The 10,774-nt window shown below is 33.3% G+C and overlaps 1 pseudogene; it reads right to left on the reverse strand.

Moving 5' to 3' along the window:
• The window catches only part of LOC107678716 (1-phosphatidylinositol 4,5-bisphosphate phosphodiesterase beta-4-like), a 65,056-nt pseudogene that overhangs the window by 51,370 nt on the left and 2,912 nt on the right, over positions 1-10,774 (reverse strand).

Here is a 10,774-nt window from a genome sequence, read left to right on the forward strand (position 1 = left end):
TTTCTTTTTAACTTTTTATTCATCAAAAAATCCTGAAAAAAGTATCACAGTTTCCAAAAAAAAAAAATATTTGGCAGCACAGCTGTTGCAAACATTGATAATTCTAATAATAAATCAGCATATTAGAATGATTTCTGAAGGATCATCTGACACTTTATACTGGAGTAATGGCTTTGCATCACAAAAAATAAATTATATTTGAAAGGATATTAAAATAGAAACCATTATTTTCACAAATATTTTATATAAAAATGTATTTGACTGCAAAATGCTGGCATTGACTGATCACAATCAAGTATTCCAGAGAAATGGATAATAAATCAGAGTAATAAAAGACAAAACAAAGGCATTAGACACCATTAGAAGCGTAAATAGTCACTTATAAACACAGCAATGTGCGACACACCTTTCCTCTTGAGTTTCTCATCAGGTTTATATCGCTGTATGATTTGGAGAGCACATTTAGAGTCGAAGAACGGGAAGAGTATTTCATTCAGACGCGGATCTCTCTGACTCTATGCAAGAGAACACAACCTGCAGGTTACATTAACTAGGTCAAGGCACACAAGTAATTTGTTAAAAGCATTTTTGTTTAATAAACATCCGCAGAAATGTAAACAAAAGGAACGGCTCTTTTTAAATGAAGCTGCTTCTTTGAAGAAGTAGAAGAGAAGAGAAACGTTAATTGAAACAACAGAGAGTGAAGACTAAAGATTTCGAAGAAGAAAAGACACAAAACAGACACAGAAGTCTTCATAATACTAATGATTCAAACTGGGATGTTCTGTCATTCAGGCTAACATTCGGTTTTCATTGCATGCAGATGTAAAGGAACATTACAGACGCGTCTGCTAAATAAAACACGCTGTCCAGGAATAAGAAAAGTGCAAAAATCAGCTCACATGCAGGATGTTGAAAGTTATCAAAAGGAAAACATTGCTTACTTCATTCAAAAAGTGGACTAACTGGTCCACGCTTAAATAATCGCCTTTGTCTCCACTGCTGAAAAGAAAAGCAGCACATGAAAGACAACACACAAAACCAACCTAAACTTAGAATTGACCTTTTACTTTCTTAAAGCATTAGCTCCCCCAAAAATGACCTCAGGTCATCCCAGATGTAGCTGAGTTTGTTTCTTCATCAGATTTGGAGAAATGTAGCATTGCATCAGTGTCTCAGCAATGGATGCTCTGCAGTGAATGGGTGCCGTCAGAATGAGAGTCCAAACAGCTGATAAAAACATCACAATAATCCACAAGTAATCCACACCACTCCAGTCCATCAATTAACATCTGGAGAAGACAAAAGCTGAAACAAATCCAGCATTAAGATGTTTCTAACTAAAATAATCCATACTAACGCTTCCTCCAGTGAAAAAGTGGTCTGGTCTGAATGAGGCAAGAAATCTGCACAGATCAAGTACCGATTACAAGCCAAAACAGCTCTAAACAAATATGTGGTGGATTTTGATGTGAGAGACAACAGGAGATGGACTTTTTCACTGGAGGAAGCGTTATTATGGATATGGACTTTAGCAACGGTTTGAAGTTAAAAGTCTTAATGATATATTTGTTTCCAACAAACACGCAGCTTTTCATTTCTACCGGTGTTAACTGATGGACTGGAGTGGTGTGGATTACTTGTGGATTATTGTGATGTTTTTATCAGCTGTTTGGACTCTCATTCTGACGGCACCCATTCACTGCAGAGCAAGTGATGCAATGCTACTTTTCTCCAAATCTGATGAAGAACAAACTCATCTACATCTCGGATGACCTGAGGGTGAGTAAATGTTCAGCAATTTTTCATTTTTAGGGTGAACTATTCCTTTAATAAATGTTCCTGGTATTATTGTGAATTATCCATCTGTGATGTTATTCCATTCATGTTTCATGTTGACTAGAGTTCACTCAGCTCATTTTGTTTCTCATTGAGTCTAGTTAGATTAATGGTTTAATATTCAAGCTCCTCAGGCAATGCAAGATTAAATATAACACTGTTTAGTGTTGTGCAACTCCTGGGAAAATGTTTCCAAAACAATATTCAGTCAAGCAAAGGGCCAAACATGACAGTAAACTACTGTAGTTCATTGATGAGAAGGTGTTTGCAAAACTCAGCATGAAACGGCACTCAAAAGCCATTTTAATTACATAATGTGACCTATTTTCAAAGAAAAAGGTCTATTTATGGAGATGGAAGTTATTACATTTCAATGAAAGATATTTTAAAATATTGAAACAAACAATAAAAGTTCAGGTTGCACAGCTTTTTGAACAGTTCTTCAATATCAGTTCTGGGGCAAATCTTCTGCGTGAGGCTGTAGAACTTGTCAAAGGGGAAGATAAAAATATAGATAAATATGTAAAAAATATATATATTTTATTTTAAATAAATAATACATAATATAATATATTTTGAAAATTATATATAACAGATTTTTTTATATTTATAGATTTATAATGATCAATTTATATATTCTACATATTTTATTTATAAATAAAATAAAAAGTAAATTTTAAACATTATATTTTTAATATTACATTTTTTATATTTTACATATTTAATACACAGCATTATTTTATAAACAGCATTTATGCACAGCATTACATATTTTATATTTTACATATATTTTATACACAGCATGCAGAAAACAGTAGTATTTAGTTTTAATTTAGTTCACTGTCACCACTAAAAGCAAACGGAAACAACATTCAGCTTGTGTGGTTCACAACTATATGTATGTGTGGTGTAGCATTACAATTTTATCATTATAAATATCTCCATCCTGGATCTCCATATATTTGATGATATCTGAGAGAAAGTTAAGTGCTGTTAAAAATTACCTTTCCACTGGGTAAACCAAGATCCTTCAGCGCCTGGAAAATACCCTTCTCCGTTTTGCCTGAGGCAAAGGTTCGTGTGATACTGCAGAAAATCAGACACACTGAATGGTTTTAAAGATGGACATGACTCTTTTAAACATGTGAATGTCCTTCATTAGAGAAGTGTCTGTATCTGTGTGTCTCAAACGCTGCAGGATCCGTTCTCTTCATTAGATCTGTTGTTTTATCATTTCAAACTGAACAAACTACTTCATGTCAAATGTGTTCGTTTGAAAAGCGAGCTTGCGCATACTTCTTTATATAATCTTCTAAATTAAGATATTTTAATCTTTTGGAAAGAAGATTAAAATATAAAATAACCCCGTAGCAGATCTATACAGGTGGAGCTGGGGAAGGTGGAGGGTTTCCGAGAACTCTGAAAGCGCGCTGCAGGAATCTCTAGTCAATGCTAGCCAGCTGTATAAATGCAAGGCAATAAGCTCATTGGCTGCATATGTAGCATGAACCAATCAGCTTGTGGCAAGTCGTTTAACTCTCTGAATGTCATCAGTTATGTTACCACCCCGTCAGAATGCGCCATCTAGAGTTTCATGACTGAACTATATATTTATCTGTGGTAACTGACAGCACATTACTGATGTTGCTGATTGAGCTTAACTTGAATATTGAATATTGAAATGTGTTTTTCTGGGCAATTCGCTTGTATTAGTAATGAGTCAGAAACATTGAAAACCTTAAACGTGACTCAACACTGGCTGAACTCGCTCCAGTGATGTATAGCTGTGTTGTATTCGCTGATGGCACTCACTGTTTTCTCAGGCAGGTCGTCGGACACACGTTATTCGCTCGAGAGTTCTGAATCAGCGACCGCAAGCTGTCTGTCCACTGCTGCAAACACGCATAAGCAAATATGAGAGCAAACTTCAAACGTCAGTGAGATTCCCGTCTCTTCATGGCCAATGTGACTGACAAAACCAAAACAAATGCACAGTTCTAGTGAGCTGATATGCTGATAGAACGACACGTCACAGAAAGGCCTACATTTGAATTGCATATAACATTTCTATGCATTTGTATTACACAGTTTTAACATAAACTAATCCACTTACTGTGATGCGTATTTGTCAGTCAAACATAAATGAAACAGGTCACATTTCTGTAATAGTACTAATAAACTGAATGCGTTTCAAATTCACAATAACCAGGTTTATATGCATTTATATATCAACATACATCATACATTTTAACTAAGGGAATGTTGCTGACATACTTTAACCATGTTTATACTTTTTTTAAATATTTTTTATTATTTTCACATTAAACAGATCTATGCTGATTCTAAAGAGTTTGAATAAATGCATTTTGAAAACATGATTTAAAATCAAATAGATGCAAATAGTTAATACTGTAAATTATGGCATGATATTTTTTTAAATGCAGAAATCTGAATGGTTTCATTTATGTTTGACTGACAAATATGCACATAAAATGCATTAGTTCGTTTATGCTAAAACTGTGTAATCTGAACGGAGTGACATTTTACATGCAATTCAAAGCATTTAGGCTAAATATTTGTTTTGCATGTCATTTTCATCTGTGAAACACACAGCATCTATACATTATGCATATGCGACTTGCATTGCATTTAAAATGTACAAATTTTCAGTTCATGCATTTCCTGGGAACCGGACCCATGAGCTTGCAGTTGCATACTCTACTCATTCACATGGTTAAGATTCATATGGACTACTTTTATGATGTTTTCATGATGCTTTTTTGTCCTTTTTGTAACCCGACATACCCTTGACACTGCCTGCTTTAATTGTATGAAAGAAAGCAGCAAATAATGGGTAAATAATGACAGACGGTTTATTTCTGGGTGAACTAACCCTTAAAAATGAAGCACTGGGAATGAACCCATTAAATGATTGACACTGAAGGACATATTGCTATTTTGTAAACATGTTTTGCTCTCTTAGCGTTTTATGAGTGCGCTATTTTTACAGAAGATTCCAGGACATAAAGGACGCCACTTCTAATGCTCTCCTAATGCAAACACTCTTTCTTCCCAGAAATCTAATAATGAACCGAGCACATGTTTCAGACAAAACACAGGGTCGAGACCAACGCAGGGTCTCGAAGCAGCAGCTGCTTGCTAGTTCAACACAAGTGTTCACATCCCAGGGGTCACGGACGGACCCTCGAGACGAGCCGATAACACAGCAGCGGTGACGGCACAGTGACAGACGCATGTCAGGAGCTGGAATTAGATGACCTCCCTTCAGCTGAAATCCTTCAGGGAAAGGTTGAATCTTCTGTCAGTTTTTCTACATATAATCTGACAGATTTTAATTTTATTTAAATAGTTAATATTTTTATATTTATATTATATTTTATTAAAATATGAAGAACATTTACAAAAAAAAATCCAGAAAAAAGAAATCTGTCAGATTATACTGTATATCAAAAGAGTTTGCAACCATCTTGTATTTCTAAGTCACTAGTTAATGCTCAATTTGTCAGCATTTATAATAAATATTTTACACATTATTTTTATATCTGATAGTGTTGACGCAGTGACTGAGAGTCTAGAAAAAACACAAATCGTTTGTGATAAAACATAAAAATCAGGGCTGGCACCCAAATGTGGCTGAACATGTTTAACAGATCAATCCAAAATAATTACTCAGTCCATAATCTTTTATTTCTGCACATATGTATGATGTTTTCCCCATCAATCACAGCTAGAGAACACAGTCGTATCACGATTCACGAAAATCACGATTCGCTCTCAAATCACAACACAAGCTCATCAAAATCTACATTTATAAAGTGCTGTCAGTCTTGATGAAAAATAGGTCAATGGAAGGACATTTGCTTGATGAATGAAACAAGATACTGTATTTAATGCAATAAAAGCAGAGTGGCACTTCATTTTATTCATGTCAAATTGATTCAATTTCAGGGCTTTTTTTTCTTAAGAATAACATGCAGTGATGAATCATTTGCAATAAGACAAGGAAGATGAATTAAGAAAGTAAATAGAGTTTCATGTTGAATTTAATAGTTTTACCTTTGGCACACTGGTATCACGTATGCTGTTGATCAGGGAAAACTCTAAAACTTGACCCTCCTAAGAAAAAGATAGGGAACAAAACACAATTACATGAGCAAGGTTTTACCACAATCCCTTGCGTTACAGAAGAAGAGTTTGCTTTTTAAATGTATGAGCCTAAAAACATTGCATTTTAAAGGCACAATATGCAAGATTTTCGTAATAAAATATCCAAAAACCACTTGCGCATTGTTATATATTTCACGCAGTTGTGCACTTACGTTATCCCAAAAGTTCCCAAGGATTTTTAAATCCAGAGAAATTCCCATTTTAAAATAATGGCTCGTCCCGGTTCATTGTCGCCTATCAACTAATCAATGACGGTTTCCGCTTGTAGAAACTATGGCAACACACATGGACAAAAATGCTGCTGCAGTTAAACTAAATCCATTACGGCAGTCGCGAATAAAATGAAAATAAAATGAAAAGTGTTGACTGCAGCATTAAATTTAGATCTGCTCAGTGTTGCACCATGCATCTTTTTCCGCGTTTTTACAGTGTTGCGCTTTATAACCAATCACACATGAGTCTGTTGAGTTTATGAACGCAGCGGCCAATCAGAGGCGTTTAGATGAGTCATCGCTGAAGCGCTCACTGAGTGTATTCTCTCATCATAAACAACAAAGTGCAGATGTACGTATGATGCAAGTAGGAGATTCATTCATCAAACAGTGTTTAGACAGCTTTACTGATTATAAGGGGAGTTTTTTGAGAGTGCTTAAACTCGCACTAGACTGAAGTCAGGCATACTGTTTTTTGACAATGTAACGTTAAATGTTCTTTGCTCGCTTTCTCTATATAATTTATTCGCTGTTTGAATAACTTTGGAAGGTACAGGTAATAAAAAAAATTAATTCATTACATCCGTGAACATGATTCGGACATCTCCTATCATTCCACTCTCCTTCAAAGCGTCATCAAGCTTCGCCTTTGTTATTGTTTTGAAAATGCGACCTCTAGCGGCAAAAACGTACATATTGTGCCTTTAATACAATGAACGCAAAGTAATAAATACAATTAATTATTTAAAAAAACTTAATTCAGCTATTTGCCAAGGCAACATTTCTTTCATTTTCATTTACTTTAACTTGATGTGCTAAAATAACTCAAACAAAAATAAAAATTTATAAAATAAAATGTATAAAAAGGACAAAAAAAAGACAAAAGTACTAAAATTAAAATGAACACAGAAAATACAAAAATGAAAACCAATTCAAAACATTAATAAAAACTATATAAGTATCTCAGTGATATAAAAAATAACACTGACTGGTATTTTACAATATTTATGAATGTAATAATAAAATGTGATTTATAGTGTTTATAATGTTTGTAAATGTTTTATTTTATGTACTGGTATTTTATTGTAGTCAACTAAAACTAAAACCATAAAAAATAGAGATAAAGCAAACTTAATAAATATAATATTTTATTTTAAACTAATAAAATAAAATAAAGTTTAACCTGATGTGCTAAAATAACAAAATAAATAAAACAAAAATTTTAAAAAATGTCAAAATTAAAAAAAAATAACTACAATTAATATAGCTACAGAAAATATAAAAATAAAAACCAATTCAAAACATTAATAAAAACTATAATAGTGTCTTAATGATACTAAAATAACACAGACTGGTATTTTACATGATTTCTGAACACAATAATAAAATGTGATTTATACACCAGTGCAACTAATCCGGTTTATTTCTTTTTTTTTACTCTCATCAATGCAATTTTTACCCGGTGTGACTTATTTCTGGAAAATATGCTACTTTCACATCACCAATGAAGTGCATACTTTTAATGTATGGAAGATGAACTGAGACACAACCAAAAACTGCTAGAAACTAGAATGCATTACATTCTCACTCAAGTTGTACCTTTCCTTCACTTTTCCACGTCAGGAAGAATCCAAAAGAATCCACTCCGAAAAAACAGTTTGATTAAAAAACAAACGGATCCTGCAAACAACAGAAATAAACACTGAGCTGCATCTGAAACATGTTTGTTAGCGCATCACAACTTTATTAGACTGTGATGTGCATGCAACTGTTTTATAAATGTATAAAGGACTTCATTACACTGAGAGAGCGGCTATGAGAAACTCCTAATTTGTGTCAATTAGGAAAGCAGAAATTAATTTTCTATTTATCGTCTGCTGAGTTAGCGCTCCTTGTTGCATCTTGGGAAAAAATAAACAGCGTAAAATAAACCACCTTCATAATGTCAACAGAATCAACATTCCGTCCCGATCCATATTTAGCATTCAAGAGATAATGCCAAAGATATAATGATAACAAACAAATAAAGCTGAATTTCATTTCATATCGACAGAGAGAGACCTCTGAGTTCTCCCAGAGCCTCATGGGAAATCTGTACGCCGCTTTAACAACTCAGATCCAGTCTCTGACACGTCATTCATGAGAATACATCCTTCCAGAAAACTTTTATTCCAAGATAAACTTCTCGAGGCTGAGCGAATGTTCCCGAGGGACGAATGTCTTTGAGAACACAGATGTTCACAGTATCCTCTGCGATTAAAGCCACCGGCGTCCAGTCGACATTACTTCAAACATATCATAAAACATAGTATCTTTACAACAGCTGAGCTATAAATGTTGTTTTATTTAGTCTAGCTTGAGTGAATCTCACAAAAACACGCGCAGGTCTCAGAAAACAATTATAAAATTAATAATAATCCTCTAAATTAAGCACAGTGTAATTAGGCACTTTTTCCCCAACAAATTGTCATTACTGAAACGCATCCAGAACATTTAATTTTGTAGTTTGTTGGACTGTTTGTTTTTAAATTGACTATTTTTAGTGTATTATTATTATTGATGATTTTTTTTATTAAGCCAGTATAACATATACTACCATGATGATTACTTTTTTTTATTTAAAATAAAAAAAAATCCCCATTAGAGTGGAGAATATGAAAATAAAACTGTATGTTTATGCATTTAATTCTCCTAAAAATATCGTATTCTCCTAAATATATAATATAATAATTATTTCAAAAATAATATAAATACAATTTAATATACATAAATGTAATCATATAAATTATAAATAAATCACTGATATTCTCCTAAAAACAATATAATATAAAAATATTATAAACAAAAAATAAATGAAATACAATATAATATAAATAAACATTTAATTACATATAACTTATTAATTTATATATAGTATATTTGATTACATCAAATATCATATTCTCCTAAATATATAATATAAAAATATTATAAATAAAAAAATAATACAAATGCAATTTAATACAAATACAAATGAAATGATATTATCCTACAATAATGTAATATAAAAATATTATAAATACAAAATAATAAAAATACAAGATAAAATATATTTCTCCTAAATATAAAAAACATTATAAAAATAATATAAATTAAATTTAATACATATAAATTATATATATATATATATGCGTGTGTGTGTGTAAATATGTAATTACATAATTATACATAATATACATAATACATATATATAATGAATATTGTTATATAATTATTTATAATATTGTATTGAAAACTGTACTTTTTAAAGTAAATTTTAAATAAATGATTTATGTGTACTATGGTAAATCATGTGTGCTATGTACTATGTGTATTTATGATTTACCATAAACACAGTACACATAAACATATGTTTTTCAGTTAAACAACAAAGTCAATGCATCAGAGAAATATAAATACCTCATCAAATCTGTCAAAATATGCCCCTTCCTGCATGAAATGAGGAACAGGCCGCTGCCAGTTGAACTCATATGGTTTCGCCATTTGACCTACAGGACGGAAAATAAAACACAAGCGTTCAGAGCGAGAGAATGAGTGTGTGAATCTGAGATCAAGCTCAGCGTTTTAATCATCTCAGTCCTGTATGGGAGGTCCATCTAAATCAGAAGGCCCGAATCCCAAACGTCCAGCCCAAAACATGCCTGCACCACCAGAGGATTACTATTATTATTCCTCATTCATATATTCTCCTGAAAATGTAAATCTACAGTATTTCATTTTGCAATTACACACTTCACCCTTAAAGGGGTCATATGATGCGATTTCAAGTTTTCCTTTCTCTTTGGAGTGTTACAAGCTGTTTGTGAATAGATAAGATCCCTAAAGTTGCAAAGACTAAAGTCTCAAACCCAAAGAGATATTCTTTATAAAAGTTAAAGCCTCGTTTAAACACGCCCCCACATGTCTACGTCACGATGTGGGAAGATTTGCATAACACCGCCCAAATGTTCACGCAAAGGAAGAAGGCGTAACTTTATTGTTGCTGCCGCTGCCGCCGCCATGTCGTGAAGACGCCGTGTGTTTCATTGTGAAAGTGAAACTACTTTGTTTGGTCTTCCAAAAGAGGACACGACTAGAAATCAGTGGTTAAGTTGTATTTACAACACTGTTCCAGAACACTTCAACCCAAATATTCAGATGTGTGCAGCACATTTTATGGAGGACTGTTTCCTGATCCTGGGAGAGTAGACTACAATGCCGGCTGTTCTGACTCACAGACTGTAAGTACGTTTTCATTTAAAGAATTTGCCACTGATGATTCAAACGCGAGTTTTGAGCAGTGTAGAGTAGCGCTTGTTGTTTGTCATTTCTCCGATCACAAATGCAGACATGTTTTTATGTTTGCACGATGCAATGCAACGCGTAAAAAGACAGTATAAAGGCTTGTTCACACCGGGACGAATATCGCATGCGATTATCGCCGACGTTTAACACCTCGTGACTAAACAAAGGGCGCCAATGTGAGTGTGCACACCGACGCGCAAAACGCGAGGCGT

The sequence above is a fragment of the Sinocyclocheilus anshuiensis genome, unplaced genomic scaffold (assembly GCF_001515605.1).
Source record: "Sinocyclocheilus anshuiensis isolate Anshui unplaced genomic scaffold, SAMN03320099.WGS_v1.1 scaffold208, whole genome shotgun sequence".
In the NCBI taxonomy this organism is placed as follows: Eukaryota; Metazoa; Chordata; class Actinopteri; order Cypriniformes; family Cyprinidae; genus Sinocyclocheilus; species Sinocyclocheilus anshuiensis.